Below are 17,807 nucleotides of genomic sequence, written 5' to 3'. Positions count from 1 at the left end.
GTAGCAGCAGCCAGGTACGGGGCCAGCTGCATGGACACGCCGATGGTATCCCTGGTAACCGGCCCAGCAGGTTGCTAGGAGCGCGGTGTTGGCGTCCCTAGCTACATATGCCGTGGACAGAGCCGCACTACTCCTCGGCTGGGCGTCCCAGGGGTATTAAGTTCCCTGTGTGAGGAGGTTAGAGTTCCTGCCCCAATCAGTGATCAGTTCATCACTACTGCGAACGACCAAACGACTTCTTATTCAATGCGAACGATTTGCAAACGAGCAACGGTAAAAATAGGGCCAGGACTTATTAAACAATTAACGATTTCTCGTTCGGTCGTTAGTCGTTAACTGCTATTCAAGCAAATAATTATCGTTTAGATTCAAACTATTTAACGATAATCTGAACAATAATCGTCCGGTGGAATAGGGCTTCATCTGTTCTGTGTCTCTGGGTCCCAATCGTAATAAGTCAGGGTCACTATCTTGTGGAAGGAAGGGTTGTACTTCATCTGCATCAATATTAAGATAGGTGATAATGTTAAAGCAACATCCACAAGTACACCAGGACCCACGGTTTCCCCACCAGAAAACTGTCCATAGTAACGCCTTGCTTCTCCACCCTATTCTGGTGCTGTCTCTTACCCAGGGAACTTGCATAGGGTGATTCACATGATATAAATGGAAATGGAATGGGTAACACCTTCTTCCATTGTTATATACTCCAGTTGTGATGTACCCATGTACCCACTGTAGTTGCTGCCCCTAGTGGACAGGGTTTGTGTCTACAACCCCATACACAGCAAGCTGAGTTGCATCAACTTGGTCTAACGTGCAGGTTCACAATTCATGAATCTAAAGTTTTAAGAAACAAGATGAACAGTATATTTATTGAAACCATACTCACTAACAATAACAATGGTGCAAGCAGAGTCAAAGCAAGGTTTTGCCGCTATGCCATGTTAAGGTAGCCCTCCGGTCTAAGGATTAATTTGGGGAGTAATACTACTACATTAGGGAATTACATTTTTTGAACATTTTTTGGAGCTTATATAAAGTTTATATAAAGATTAAGGTAGACTTTTGAAGTCCTTGATCCTAATTCTATATCGTACTAGCATAAGCTAGTTCTTTGACATTCACAAAGCAGCCTCATTAAATATGTATGCAGGACCTTATTGTATATGTCCTGATGTTATTTGCATGTCTAGTAACTATATTAAAAAGTGTCTATTTTTAGCAGAGGTGAGCGCAGAGGCAATTAAAAGGCTGCGGCTCAATGGGGAATTGTGATGAGCCGTCTCTTTCTCCAATAAACAATGTAGATGGCAATGCTGATACCGAACGTTTTAGAGGCTAAAACAAAAGGAGAAAAAAGATTTTACTCCAGCATGTATTCTTGTGTTAAGTAGCTGTCAAAAAGTAAAATATTCCATTACAGCATATGAATAACCTGTTTTCATCAGGACATATGCTCTGGGATATGCTTTCTAATAGGATCCGTGTACAGGGACAGTGGGGACGTTATAGCAGGTGACAGCAAACATATGGCTGCATACAGCATGAATGGAGGTTGCTGTTTTTACTTTAAAATAGTGACAATCATACAATCAAGTACCACTCTCAAAGGGATACTCCAGAGGAATTATATATATATATATATATATATATATATATATATAATTATTATTATTTTTATTATTTTTTAAATCAACTGGTGCCAGGAAGTGGTATATTCTTTCCAGTCTGATACGGTGTTCTCTACTGCCATCTCTGTCCGAGACATGAACTGTCCAGAGCCGGAGAGGTTACTATTGAGATTTCCTGCTGCTCTGGACAGTTCATGTCACAGACAGAGGTGGCAGCAGAGAGCAATGGAAAGAATGCACCACTTCTTTCAGGACATACAGCAGCTGATAAGTACTGAAAGACTTGAGAGTTTTAAAATCTGTATAACTTGACTTGCAAACTTTTTTCTTGTACCCCTCTATGCTGAACCTCAGTGACAACATCTGTTTTGTGCAGTAATTCATGGCATGAACATCTACAGGACTCAGAAGGTTACATAACAGTATAAGTGCAGCTCCAGTTAATGTTGAAAAGTCTGCACAGATGAGGTCACATGGCCGTATCTCTGCAGGTGCTCAAGTAGGAGGGCAGAGCAAGAAAACTGAATATATGAGAATGTGAATTGATGTGTAATTTTATTAGGGCTTGTCTGGATCTGTATTAGTTTAGTAGGTTTAGTGCCTGCATTTGGGGGTCTTTTCCAGGATCTGTAGTTACTAAGAGTATCTGGTAGAGATGAGTGAGCCAGGCTGAGGTTCAGGTTTGTACGAACCCAAACAACCAGCATTGGAATCCCGCTGTCCTCCCGTTCCGTGGGGAAGGTGGAGACAGCCCGAGTCCTGCATTGAAAACAGGGATACAGCCTATGACCTAGTACAGCCTACACAGCCTATGTCTAGTATCTGGCCTGAGGTTGGACTTTTTCTGTTGCTGCAGACGCCCTGGTTGGCTGCAAAAGTGAGAGGTAAAATATGTTTTGGCAAAAAACTTTGGCTGGTTTAAAAAGGAGCTGTCTGATCTTTTGACATGTCTGCTATAGCAACTCCTTATTACTTAGCTATTATTTCCTTTTTTGTAAAAAATAAATAAATAAAAAAAGTGTATGGGAAAACACCTGAAACAAACTCTCCACACCTAGAACATGCTGCATAACAAATAATCCTAAAAATCCTAATATATCACTGCATAACTAAAATGTAATATTTAGCTGCTGTGTTTTTGGTCGAAAAAAAAAAAAAATGCCACAAAAACGCTAAATGTTTAAAAAAAAAAAAAAAAAGTGGTGTGTGAAATCACTCTTGTGGTCAAATAAAGTACTACAATTCTAAAATAATGTCGGCAGTGGAGGGCTGACCATTTTGGCTAGTCCCGCCTTAGTCACATGTTTGAGGTTTAGGTGTTGGGTGTATAACGTGCTGCTTGCATTGAGCAGGATACACAGTTTTGCATTACAGATTTTTCACTTTGAAACTCTTTTGCTAAAACATAAAATAAGATAACTGAAGAAAAAAAAGAAAACACACACCTGCGTATTTCTAGAAAAAACAGTTATAGGAAAGAAATGTAAGTCATAGGTTAGTGGTACCAGCTATTGACCACATACTTCTCTAAATAGCATCCAGTAGTCAGCCGATGGATCGGTGGTGCAAGTTCTGGGATTTCAAATCATTTGACTTTCTAAAGGATATTATTAGAACATGTCTTCGGCCTAAGAAAGCATTTCCGATAATAACATTAAAATGGAAAGGGTTTTTTTTGTAAATAAGGTGTGTAGTATGTTCTAGAAACATGGCTCTAAGTGGAGAATCTCTTTTTGAAGGGAGTATCTCTTGAAAACAAACTTCGTTCAATTAGGCAACATTACAAGATGGCCAGTCAAATAACTGGTCATCCTTGTAATACAAGGGCTTGCCGGGTTCACAACAGGAGCAGTCCTACAGATTCCTTCTCCATTCTTACACTTAGAGGGAGATCCCAAGTGGGCCTCCCCTCCATGAAATGCATATGCCCTAACAAGGCACAAGGTACATGCACAAGGGTTGTCGCAGTAAGACAACACTTTTAAAAGGGTTTTGCCAACACTTCAACTTATTACTAAAGATTAGAGCAGAGGGAGTAGTGAAATATTAGACTTTCGAGAATTCGAATCGAATAGGCACCGATATTCGACTATTCGAACAAGTATTCAAGCCCATTAGAGTCTATAGGAAAAAAAATTTGTGGCACTTGGAAATCAAAATTCGACCACTTGGAGGTCACTAAGTCCCCCATGAAACCTCCCTAAACGATGCAAACACCTCCGGAATGACACTGGGACATTAGGGGGAGCATGCCTGGGTGCACCCAACACCCCAAAATCGCAGTATAATGCCACTTTCTGCAGTTGCGAAGGAAAAATATTTGCGACCGCTTTATGAACATTTATGGCAATGTTCACACATTTCGTTCATATTTCTTGCGCAGTGTTACATACATGATTCCAATGTGCGTCTGCAGAGTGTCTTGTTATTCGCGCTTATCATGCGTAATGCTGTATGAACGTTACTGGAACAGTATGTATGACGTGCCTTTATCTGGGCTACTGGAACAATATGTATAACGTGCCCTTAGTGGTGTTAAACAGGGACACTATAAGTCACTTGTACACACAGGGTACCTGAATGAATACACCTGATGCTGCTGTTATATCATCTATTTCTTAGCAGAAGTGCTTTTGATTCAGAGATGACTTTTTTGCTGGATATTAGCCCTGAAAAGGACTTTTGGGTTCAGTAGTAATCCTGCCTCCCCCTGCTGCAAGATCTTTCCCTGGCTAGGTTAAAAGCTCATCTGCGGTCGAGAGGCAGGAGCCAAGTATTTAAGATTCAAGGTCATGTGGTTCAGCGCTGCGTGCATACTCCCAGGGTCCCTCACAGCCTCCCTGCATGGTCATTGGATTAAAAAAAGCACCAACTACCATGGGAGGGCTTTCGAGTGTTTCCCGCATGTTTCCCGCGAGTGTTTCGCCTCACTACTCGATTGAATTTGAATCTTTCGAATACCGCAATATTCAATGGAATACCTACTCAATCGAATCGTATTTGCTCATCTCTACTAAAGATAAGTGAATCGAAGTGTCCAAACTTGAATTCGACCTAGGTTTTGACGGGACCAGGACTTTTGCCGGTTTATCTGTGCGAACTTTAGCAAAATAGCACTGGCTACTGCAGTAAAGGAAATTAGGAAGAAAGAGATCACATGACCTGGATATCTGGTGCAGCAGCTTTGTGTTTTCTACATTAACGTACCAGTGCTGGCACGGAGTTGCCGGCCTATGCCTGTCGGCCCCCAGTGTAGCAATCTCCCCTCTCCTCTGTGATGCAGCTCTATTGATTCCAATGGAGCCACGTCACAGAGGGGAGACAGTTTCATCACACTGGGGGCTAGCCAATGCTTGGGAATAGACCGGCACCATTGTGGCGCTTCAAAAAAAGGACAGCGGCATTGGCATCCCCACGCTGGTGATGATCTGTTTGTACATTTGCTTTAAATCTTAAAACATCATCTTTAATTTTGAGGAAAGTTGCTCTGCCCACTGCCCACAACCTTCACACTGATTCAAAACTCCGTCCTCCATATCTGTGAAAAGCAAAGATATGGCAGGTGGTCTTTTCTTTTATAAAGATTTTAGCCATCCTTGGTATATTTATTCATACTTTCTAGAGCTTAAAGAGTTGCTGCCTCTTGGCCTCACTGCAAGTAAAGTATTTTAAAAGATTGACCATTAAATTTGTAATTTTACAATGTTCCTTTTCCTTCTAAACTATTAGATGGATTTGATTTATGAAAGTTGTCATACTTTTCCATCTGTCTCAAAAGATAAAATAAAGTTCCCAGACTCTTAATTCTAAACCAATTAGGAATAAATTGAAGACATATTGAGCAGCCATCATTTGTGGCAATGCATTTTATTTTCTACCATAATGATAATCTATGTAAGTTATAGTTCTATCAATGTAAGTTACAGTTTGATGTAGATGGTCATAGCTGTTTTAATTCCCTGCAATCGGCAGCTATTACAGACAATTTGGCAACAAATTAAGCAATTTGTCATCTGTCAAGTCATGGCAATGGTGACCAAAGATCCTCAGAAATCCCCATCTGTTAGAAGACGTCTCACGGTTTGGAACGGCCTGTGTTTCACATGCATATTCACTTCTGTTATGACATGCAAGACAACAGCAGTGCTAATACCATATGTTACAGACCACAGGGCACTGCACATTTTGTTGCTACCTTTTTTAACACGTTAGTGACTTCATCTTTCATTAGGCTTAATGAGATTCTACTATAGTTAGCGATTCTGGAAATCTTATTTAATTACCGGAAATGTAGTTGTAGAGAAGTGACAGCAAGCAAATGCATATTGGGATTGGGCCTATAGAATAGATAGATAGATAGATAGATAGATAGATAGATAGATAGATACCGTTACCCGTCCAAATCCACTCTTTAATCAAAGCAAAATCATTGAAATGCAGACAAATGGTTCCCCACCCCAGCCTGAAGTGGATCTGCTATGATCTGGAAGGTGAGGGAGACTTCCTGGGTCAGATTACAGTGCTGTAGACCCCACTATGCAGACCATGACCCCCCCCCCCCCACACACACACACACACACTCACGCTTCCACCCAGTACAGGGAGCTCTTAAACCAAAGCAATGCTCTTAAACCAAGTTACAATTTTGAGAAACTGTGAGCTCTTCTTGCAAAATGCTCTCAATCCAAGTTACTCGTTAACCGAGGTACCACTGTATTGAGTTTGTTTACTGTACATACACAATTAGTCAAAAAAAACTTGGGCCGCAGCCCAAGTCACTAAACCCCTATTATTGCAGTAACCTTACCCCTAAAATATAACTTGTAATAAGTGACTAATAAAAGCAGCATAGAAATTTAAAAGCATAATGTCAGGTGAGTAGTATCAATCACTGGTCCTAAACTGTCCCTCAGAATACCCAGGCTGCAGCACTAGGAAATTTCTCACTCTGACAATCGTTATCTAAAAACTGTATATGTGCCCCTTCAACATGTTTCGTCATTAGGCGACGTCATCGGGGAGATAATTGGCATCATCCACTACTCCATTTAATGCTTTCTTTTATGTTTGAATGGGCTAACACATGCCCAAACACCAACTACATGGGAGCCAATCAGATCTCAATATCGTAATAAGTCCAAGGTATAACATATATAATTGGTAAGAGTAAAAACTTCACCTGTGTAAACACTCCTATCACATCTCGCCATGATGATGTTGTGGTCGCTCCAATATGATGGTGGGGATGGGCTAGGTTTCAAATACTACCCCTCTGTAACATAATTGGATGGCGAGATGTGATAGGAGTGTTTACACAGGTAAAGTTTTTACTCTTACCATTTATATATGTTATACCTTGGACTTACCAAGATGTAATTGGTGTTTGGGGTGTGTGTTAACCCAGCCATACATAAAAGGCAGCATTGAATGGAATGGTGGATGATGCCATATCTCCCTGATGACATTGCCTAGGAACAAAACATATTGAAGGTGCACATGTACAGTTTTTAGATAGCAATTTTCAGGGTAAGAAATTTCCCAGTGCTGCAGCCTGAGTATTCTGGACAGTTTAGGAACGGTGATTGATACTACTCACCTGACATTGTGCATTTAGACATCTATACGGCTCTTATTAGTCACTTATTTAAAGTTATATTTTAGGGGTGAGGTTACTGCAAAAATAGGGGTTTAGAGTAGAGATGAGCGAACCTGGAGCATGCTCGAGTCCATCCGAACGCGAACGTTCGGCATTTGATTAGCGGTGGCTGCTGAAGTTGGATAAATCCCTAAGACTATGTGGAAATCATGGATATAGTCATTGGCTGTATCCATGTTTTACAGACAACCTTAGAGCTTTATCCAACTTCAGCAGCCCCAGCTAATCAAATACCGAACGTTCGCGTTCGGATGGATTCGAACCCGAACTTGGTTCACTCATCTCTAGTTTAAAGCCCTGGGCTTTGGCCCAAGGTTTTTTGACTAATTGTGAATAAATGGGCACCCCTGACCCACCTAGTGTGTTTGTTTACTGTACATACTGCTCATTTGACCATCATGTCTTTGTTATTTTTATTTATTTTTTTAGTTTTCTAATTTTCTAAGATTATTAATTTGGGGTCTTCCCTGGCTGTATGCCATAATCATCAACATAACAGAACACGCATAAACACGCATTGGAGATTGGAAATAAAATGTAATTTAAGAAGTTTTAAAATGGCCAACATATAAGACCCAGTTGTCATTTATTTTATTGCTATCCACCACAAATATCTGGTTTGCAGTAGGGAGCGTTCTCCAAGTTCCTTATCTATATCATAAAAATCAAAGTCTGTCTGTCTGTCTGTCCTTCTGTCTGTCTGTCTGTCTGTCCTCTATAGATTTCCAAACGCCTGAACCGTTTGACCCCAAATTTGGCACACAGATACATTGGGTGCTCGGGAAGGTTATTGCGAAGGTCCCGTCCCCGCCAGATGTACAGGAGGGGAGGGGGAGGGGGAAGAGAGGCGCCCCATAGAGATGAATGGGAAAATCTCCTCACTGCAAACACAGGTGATATAATTAGCTGCAGCAGACACGGCAGTTGGAGCCTTAGCAACCAATAGGATTACTGCTTTCATTTCCACAGGGAGCAATGGTTGCTAGGGAAGCTGCCTCACAACATCCACAGTAATAACTGGTAGACCCCCTACTCCATCTATACAGTACATGTATATACAGGACCCCCTACTCCAGCTATACAGTACATGTATATACAGGACCCCCTACTCCATCTATACAGTACATGTATATACAGGACCCCCTACTCCATCTATACAGGACATGTATATACAGGGCCCCCTACTCCATCTATACAGTACATGTATATACAGGGCCCCCTACTCCATCTATACAGTACATGTATATACAGGACCCCCTACTCCATCTATACAGTACATGTATATACAGGACCCCCTACTCCATCTATACAGTACATGTATATACAGGAGCCCCTACTCCATCTATACAGTACATGTATATACAGGACCCCCTACTCCATCTATACAGTACATGTATATACAAAAGCCCCTACTCCATCTATACAGTACATGTATATACAGGGCCCCCTACTCCATCTATACAGTACATGTATATACAGGGCCCCCTACTCCATCTATACAGTACATGTATATACAGGACCCCCTACTCCATCCATACAGTACATGTATATACAGGACCCCCTACTCCATCTATACAGTACATGTATATACAGGACCCCATACTCCATCTATACAGTACATGTATATACAGGGCCCCCTACTCCATCTATACAGTACATGTATATACAGGACCCCCTACTCCATCTATACAGTACATGTATACAGGGCCCCCTACTCCATCTATACAGTACATGTATATACAGGACCCCCTACTCCATCCATACAGTACATGTATATACAGGACCCCATACTCCATCTATACAGTACATGTATATACAGGACCCCCTACTCCATCTATACAGGACATGTATATACAGGACCCCATACTCCATCTATACAGTACATGTATATACAGGACCCCCTACTCCATCCATACAGGACATGTATATACAGGACCCCCTACTCCATCTATACAGGTATACAGGACCCCCTACTCCATCTATACAGTACATGTATATACAGGGCCCCCTACTCCATCTATACAGTACATGTATATACAGGACCCCCTACTCCATCCATACAGTACATGTATATACAGGACCTCCTACTCCATCTATACAGGACATGTATATACAGGACCCCCTACTCCATCTATACAGTACATTTATATACAGGACCCCCTACTCCATCTATACAGGACATGTATATACAGGACCCCCTACTCCATCTATACAGTACATGTATATACAGGACCCCCTACTCCATCTATACAGGACCCCCTACTCCATCTATACAGTACATGTATATACAGGACCCCCTACTCCATCTATACAGTACATGTATATACAGGACCCCCTACTCCATCTATACAGGACATGTATATACAGGACCCCCTACTCCATCTATACAGTACATGTATATAAAGGACCCCCTACTCCATCTATACAGTACATGTATATACAGGACCCCCTACTCCATCTATACAGGACATGTATATACAGGACCCCCTACTCCATCTATACAGTACATGTATATACAGGACCCCCTACTCCATCTATACAGGACATGTATATACAGGACCCCCTACTCCATCTATACAGTACATGTATATACAGGACCCCCTACTCCATCTATACAGGACATGTATATACAGGACCCCCTACTCCATCTATACAGTATATGTATATACAGGACCCCCTACTCCATCTATACAGTACATGTATATACAGGACCCCCTACTCCATCTATACAGTACATGTATATACAGGACCCCCTACTCCATCTATACAGTACATGTATATACAGGACCCCCTACTCCATCTATACAGTACATGTATATACAGGACCCCCTACTCCATCTATACAGGACATGTATATACAGGACCCCCTACTCCATCTATACAGTACATGTATATACAGGACCCCCTACTCCATCTATACAGGACATGTATATACAGGACCCCCTACTCCATCTATACAGTACATGTATATACAGGACCCCCTACTCCATCTATACAGTACATGTATATACAGAGCCCCCTACTCCATCTATACAGTACATGTATATACAGGGCCCCCTACTCCATCTATACAGTACATGTATATACAGGACCCCCTACTCCATCTATACAGGACATGTATATACAGAGCCCCCTACTCCATCCATACAGTACATGTATATACAGGACCCCCTACTCCATCTATACAGTACATGTATATACAGGACCCCCTACTCCATCTATACAGTACTTGTATACAGGGCCACCTACTCCATCTATACAGTATATGTATATACAGGACCCCCTACTCCATCTATACAGTACATGTATATACAGGACCCCCTACTCCATCTATACAGTACATGTATATACAGGACCCCCTACTCCATCTATACAGGACATGTATATACAGGACCCCCTACTCCATCTATACAGTACATGTATATACAGGACCCCCTACTCCATCTATACAGTACATGTATATACAGAGCCCCCTACTCCATCTATACAGTACATGTATGTACAGGGCCCCCTACTCCATCTATACAGTACATGTATATACAGGACCCCCTACTCCATCTATACAGGACATGTATATACAGAGCCCCCTACTCCATCCATACAGTACATGTATATACAGGACCCCCTACTCCATCTATACAGGACATGTATATACAGGACCCCCTACTCCATCTATACAGTACATGTATATACAGGACCCCCTACTCCATCTATACAGTACATGTATACAGGGCCACCTACTCCATCTATACAGTACATGTATATACAGGACCCCCTACTCCATCTATACAGTACATGTATATACAGGACCCCCTACTCCAACTATACAGTACATGTATATACAGGGCCCACTACTCCATCTATACACTACATGTATATACAGGGCCCACTACTCCATCTATACAGTACATGTATATACAGGACCCCCTACTCCATCTATACAGTATATGTATATACAGGGCCCCCTACTCCATCCATACAGTACATGTATATACAGGATCCCCTACTCCATCTATACAGGACATGTATATACAGGACCCCCTACTCCATCTATACAGTACATGTATATACAGGACCCCCTACTCCATCTATACAGTACATGTATACAGGGCCCCCTACTCCATCTATACAGTACATGTATATAAAGGACCCCCTACTCCATCTATACAGTACATGTATATAGGACCCCCTACTCAATCTATACAGTACATGTATATACAGGACCCCCTACTCCATTTATACAGTACATGTATATACAGGACCCCCTACTCCATCTATACAGTACATGTATATACAGGACCCCCTACTCCATCTATACAGTACATGTATACAGGGCCCCCTACTCCATCTATACAGTACATGTATATACAGGATCCCCTACTCCATCCATACAGTACATGTATATACAGGACCCCCTACTCCAACTATACAGTACATGTATATACAGGGCCCACTACTCCATCTATACAGTACATGTATATACAGGGCCCACTACTCCATCTATACAGTACATGTATATACAGGACCCCCTACTCCATCTATACAGTACATGTATACAGGACCCCCTACTCCATCTATACAGTACATGTATATACAGGACCCCTAATCCATCTATACAGTACATGTATATACAGGACCCCCTACTCCATTTATACAGTACAGGTATATACATAGCACTACAGGTATACCAAACTGTGACTGGGTAACACTGCCATACCAGACCTGACCAATACCGCCATACTGTGACTGGATAACACCTCCATACCAGACCTGACCAATACCGCCATACTGTGACTGGATAACACCTCCATACCAGACCTGACCAATACCGCCATACTGTGACTGGGTAACACCGCCACACCAGACCTGACCAATACCGCCATACTGTGACTGGATAACACTGCCACACCAGACCTGACCAATACCGCTATACTGTGACTGGATAACACTGCCACACCAGACCTGACCAATACCGCCATACTGTGACTGGATAACACTGTCATACCAGACCTGACCAATACCGCCATACTGTGACTGGATAACACTGTCATATAAGACCTGACCAATACCGCCATACTGTGAATGGATAACACCGCCACACCAGACCTGACCAATACCGCTATACTGTGCTGGATAACACTGTCATACCAGACCTGACCAATACCGCCATACTGTGACTGGATAACACTGCCATACCAGACCTGACCAATACCGCCATACTGTGCTGGATAACACTGTCATACCAGACCTGACCAATACCGCCATACTGTGACTGGATAACACTGCCATACCAGACCTGACCAATACCGGCAAACTGTGACTGGGTAACACCGCCACACCAGTCCTGACCAATACCACAATACTGTGACTGGATAACACCATCATATCAGACCTGACCAATGCTGCCATACTGTGACTGGATAACACCGCTATACCAGACCTGACCAATACCACCATACCGTGACTGGATAACACCGCCACACCAGACATGACCAATACCAACACACTGTGACTGAATAACACTGCCATACGGGTAAATACAACCCTGCAGGTATACAGGACACTACAGGTATACAGGACCCCAAAACTATACACTACAAGTGCACGGGACCTCCACAAAACTAAATACTACAGGTATACAGGACCCAAACTTTACACTACAGGTATACAGGACCCCAAAACTATATACTACAGGTATACAGGACCTCCACCAACTATATACTTCAGGTATACAGGACCTCCACCAACTATATACTACAGGTATACAGGACCCCAAACTATACACTACAGGTATACAGGACCCCAAAACTATACACTACAGGTATACAGGAACTCCACCAACTATATACTACAGGTATATAGGACCCCAAACTATACACTACAGGTATACAGGACCTCAAAACCATACACTACAGGTATACAGGACCTACACCAACTCTATAATACAGGTATACAGCACCTTCACCAACTCTATACTACAAGTATACAGGACCCCAAATATACTACAGGTATACAGGAACTCCACCAGCTATATACTACAGGTATATATAACCCCAAACTATACACTACAGGTATACAGGACCTCCATTAACTCTATACTATAGTTATACAGGACCCTCAAACTATTTACTACAGGTATACAGGACCCCCGAACTATATACTACAGGTATACAAGACCTCCACCAATTATACACTACAGGTATCCAGGACCCTCAAACTATAAACTACAGGTATACAAGACCTCCACCAACTATACATTACAGGTATACAGCACCAACTATATACTACAGGTATACAGGACCCTGAACTATACAGTACAGGTATACAGGACCTTCACCAACTGTACACTGCAGGTATACAGGACCTCCCTCAACTATACACTATAGGTATACAGCCCCCCCCCAACTATGCATTACAGATATGCGAGACCCCTAAAAACTATACATTGTGGTTATACAGAACCCCTCCAACTATGCACTACAGGTATACACTAATTCCACTGATTAAATCAGATGAAACAATACCTTTAGCTTGGCCTCCTGGGCACCTTAGAACAAATCTAATTAACACACTGACACTTTATACCCGGGCAGCGCCGGGTACATTTTCTAGTTACTCCTATAATTAGTATCATATATAAGGTTGGATGATAATATCTTAGACAAGACCTGCATTGAAGAACCTTCATCTTCCTCCCTTACTAGTGGTGAAGGTGGTAGGAGTGGGGGGATTGGATTGGACACAATGATGAGACCTCAGATTCACCTATACATAATACTGTATCATGCTTATACCTTTCATTCTTCCACTAAACGTAATGCTGCATGATATAATGGAGCACTTAAAGGCAACCTGTCACTGGGGACGCGGGTACAGAGCCCGCCCGACCCCCAGTGCAGCCCCCGGATACTTACCCTTTCCGGCGAGTCCCGCTCCTGAAGCCGGTCTTGGGACTAAGATATCAGCGCCCAAAGCCGTGCGCGTGCTGTATGCAAATTACCTGAGATGAGTCCGATGCCCATAGAGAATGACTGGAGCTGTCATTCTCTTAGTCCCAAGACCGGCTCCAGGAGCGGGACTTGCCGGAAAGGGTAAGTATCCGGGGGCTGCACTGGGGGTTGGGCGGGCTCTGTGCCTGTGTCCCCGGTGACAGGTTCCCTTTAATAGATCCATAACTATTAATGACTGTATTACAAGTTTCATTTAGGCTAAGCAAGTGTTACAGGTGATCTTGCAAATATTTAACTGTAATACCAGGAAAACATTCTACCTGAAATGTAAGCCTTGTATGATGGTGTAAAGAACTCAGTGATGGTGCTGCCTGCTTGTTGTTTTGCGTCCTGCTGTTGTTGTGCGGCTTTTATCAGAAAGGGGGGGGGAAATTAAAGTTAAAAAAAAAAAAATATATAGAGAGAGAGAGAGAGAGAGAGAGAGAGAGAGAGAGTTTTCATGAAAAAGTAAATGGTCAAGTAAAACAAATAATAGTGTACAAATGTATTGTATAAAATGTTGTTCCATTTTATGTAATGTAATTATAGATAATAATGGAGCATTAATCATGCTCTTTGTTAGTTCCTTACATAGTTCCTTACATCCTGTTGGATGAAAAGAAAAGAAAATAAAGGGGTACATAGTGCTCTCTGCTGCCACCTTTGACCATGACAGAAACTGTAACAGTAACAAATTCCCGGGCTGCCCGGGTGATCGCTGGACTGTCACGGCAGCCCATAGGGGATAGCGGTGGTCTGCTGACGCTGCTCCTGTTCCAGGGAGCAGAGGCAGCAGATCATTGTTATATGAGTCGTTTGTCTTTAAACATGTTGAAAGACAAACGACTGCAACGATCAGCCGACATTGTTCATGGCTGGCCGGACACGGCTGATAACCGTTCCGTGTAATAGGGCCTTAAGGCATTTCAGTGTTCTCCAAAGAAAAGAACCATTAACAATAGTTATAATAATCATCATCTTGAGCAGGTGGTACAGATCAGATGCCCAGATAGGTTACATAATATGTTCCCTTCCTTTTCCCCCACATGCTGGAGGTGTGGAGGAGCTATTGGCTCCTATCTTCATATCTGGTGGGATTGCCCTATTATTCAGCCATTCTGGGCCTTGGTCTTCCAGCTTTATGATAAGGTGTGTTCAGCCGCAGTGGTTGCAACTCCGTAAATTGCACTTTTGTCCCTTTAGCCTGGTTCTGTATCCAAAGTTAAGAAGGGGCCTTGGGACACTTTACAAGAGCTGCCAGGGCAGTCATACTGTGGCTCTGAAAGCAGATACAGGTACTGTACCTTCTGGGGTGGAATTTGTAGAAACATTGAAGCGAGCTAGGAGAATGGAGGAGATGGTGGCAGCTGACATGAATTAGCATACTCCCTTTATCCAGACTTGGCTTGCATGGAAAACCTTCAGAGAGTCTGCTGACTTCATAGGTTGGCTGCAATGATTGTACATTTTGTGGGATAGGTCTCCCCTTCTTCACTTTGGCCTTCCCTTTCCCTTTTCCCCTCTTTCTTCTACTTGGACTTTTTTTTTGCCATCTTTCACAGTGCACCATGTTTTTTCTATTACATTGTCCATGGTTGGTGGTGCAGTGTCAGGTAGTCCATGATTAGTACTTGATCAGACATATATTTATTAGCATTATTCCTGCTGTTCCAGTGGTGAACTTCCGCAGGTGTATTCAACACCCTGTAACTGGTAGTCCATGGTAGATTTAGCAATACATTTACTGATGCTACAGTCCTTGTCAGTCCTTTCCTTCAGGACTGACAAGGTTGCTGCAAGTTGACCCTGCTTTACTTACGGCATGTGACTTTATCTTTTCTCTTACCCCTCTGGGTCACTTGATGCCTGTTTTATGTGCTAGGTTGTATGCTCCAGAATTTGTACTCTTTTTATTCTGTATCACTGTACAATTTTGTCCACCTCTTGTCCACTATTTGCTATTTGCTTTCAATAAAAAAAAAAAAAAAAAAAAAACATAAAAATGATAATGAAAATAACAGAATCTAAAAACAAGGGTCTATGTGAGCCAAGAGACTGTAGCATCAGTAAATGTATTGCTAAATCTACCATGGATTACAGGGTGTTGAATACACCTGCGGAAGTTCACCACGGGAACAGCAAGGATAATGCTAATAAATATATGTCTGATCAAGTACTAATTATGGACTACCTGACACTGCACCACCAACCATGGATAAAAGATGACCAAGACAAAGGTAATAGTAACCAGAGGTTAAAGCAAAGGGTCTCACTTTCATGGTAACTACCCCACAGAGGAATAGATGTGGAATAGCAGAAATGGTAGGAGGATAGCGACAAAGGATAGCTGTGGAATAGAGGGAAATGGTAGGAGAATCAGAAGACAACCGCAAGGTTAACTTTGATCACTGAATGGTATTAAGGTGTGACGGTTGCAAATATGTACAATGTTTACATAAAACAAAGGTGGGTTTTGGCTGTGGTTCACCATTTCCAGACTTCCACAGCCTTCCTGAAAATTGCTCCTGTGTTTACTGGCTTTCATTCGCATTCCATGGTGCCACCACAGCTGCAAAACTCATCATTAGTTTAGTCTCTATAGTGAAGCCTTGTGGTGACCAGTTGCAGGGGGGAAAAGGGGGGCATGTGGCAAAGGAGGATATGTGTTAGTTTTTTATTTACTGGCCAATGATTGCAATGATTACGTACCCCTTGTGGGAGGGGCCATATTTACTCCTCAGGGGAGGGACCATAATGACATTAATATATAATGTTTTAAAGGTGTTACCTACCAGAAAACAATAAAAGCAAAAAATTTTGTTAATTGAAATTGCTAAATTCATAAATGTTACCAATTTAATTTGTTTTAATAATTTCTGGGTAAACTACATGGATGTGCTGTTATTATCCCTGTCTTTTGTATCATTATGAAATACTACCCCCCCCTCATGAGATAGAATAATGATTGCTTATAGAGCAGCCCCCACCATTATGTCATAGTGTTAATTAAATGTGACATATATTTATCCTTTCGCATCATGTTTAAATAAATCTGATTGCTCTAGGTATAAAGCCCTAGACAGTCACTAGTCACATTTATCTTCATGTGAAGTGGGAGACTGAGCTGACATTTCATGTGTCCTATAATAATATTCCTCCTGATACACGTCTAAATGCCATATGATTTGTTAGGTGTCTCAAAAGGCGCCAATGAGTGTCTTTAACCTTGGAAGTGTTGTTTGTGAAATAATGTATCGTTGTACTGTTACCAGACTTGCAAATAGAATGAATGACGCCAAAGCACAAGTACTTTATTAGTAAATGTTCTGGACAATCCAACAGATATACTAAATCACTCTCTATTAGAGAACCTTTTCCTTTTTCAATATTGGAGCCTCCCTGTATGACTATTAAACCTGCGAGTGCGGCATAAAATCAAGTGAGGGCGTTTTCTATCGGTTTCAGTGTAAATCTACATTAAAGGGTAACTCCAGATAGGGCCAGTGGGACGGAGGGACTGGGGGGCTT

The 17,807-nt window shown here is 42.0% G+C and overlaps 1 protein-coding gene across 2 annotated transcripts in view; it reads left to right on the top strand.

Annotated features, from left to right (window-relative positions):
* Positions 1–17,807, top strand: part of KCNIP4 (potassium voltage-gated channel interacting protein 4) — a 405,696-nt gene that overhangs the window by 123,430 nt on the left and 264,459 nt on the right. The gene's annotated exons all lie outside the window — the stretch shown is intronic.

The sequence above is a fragment of the Dendropsophus ebraccatus genome, chromosome 7, assembly GCF_027789765.1.
Source record: "Dendropsophus ebraccatus isolate aDenEbr1 chromosome 7, aDenEbr1.pat, whole genome shotgun sequence".
Taxonomy (NCBI): Eukaryota; Metazoa; Chordata; class Amphibia; order Anura; family Hylidae; genus Dendropsophus; species Dendropsophus ebraccatus.
Note: the sequence above shows the minus strand (reverse complement) of the source record. Positions and strands in the feature narration are given on the sequence as shown.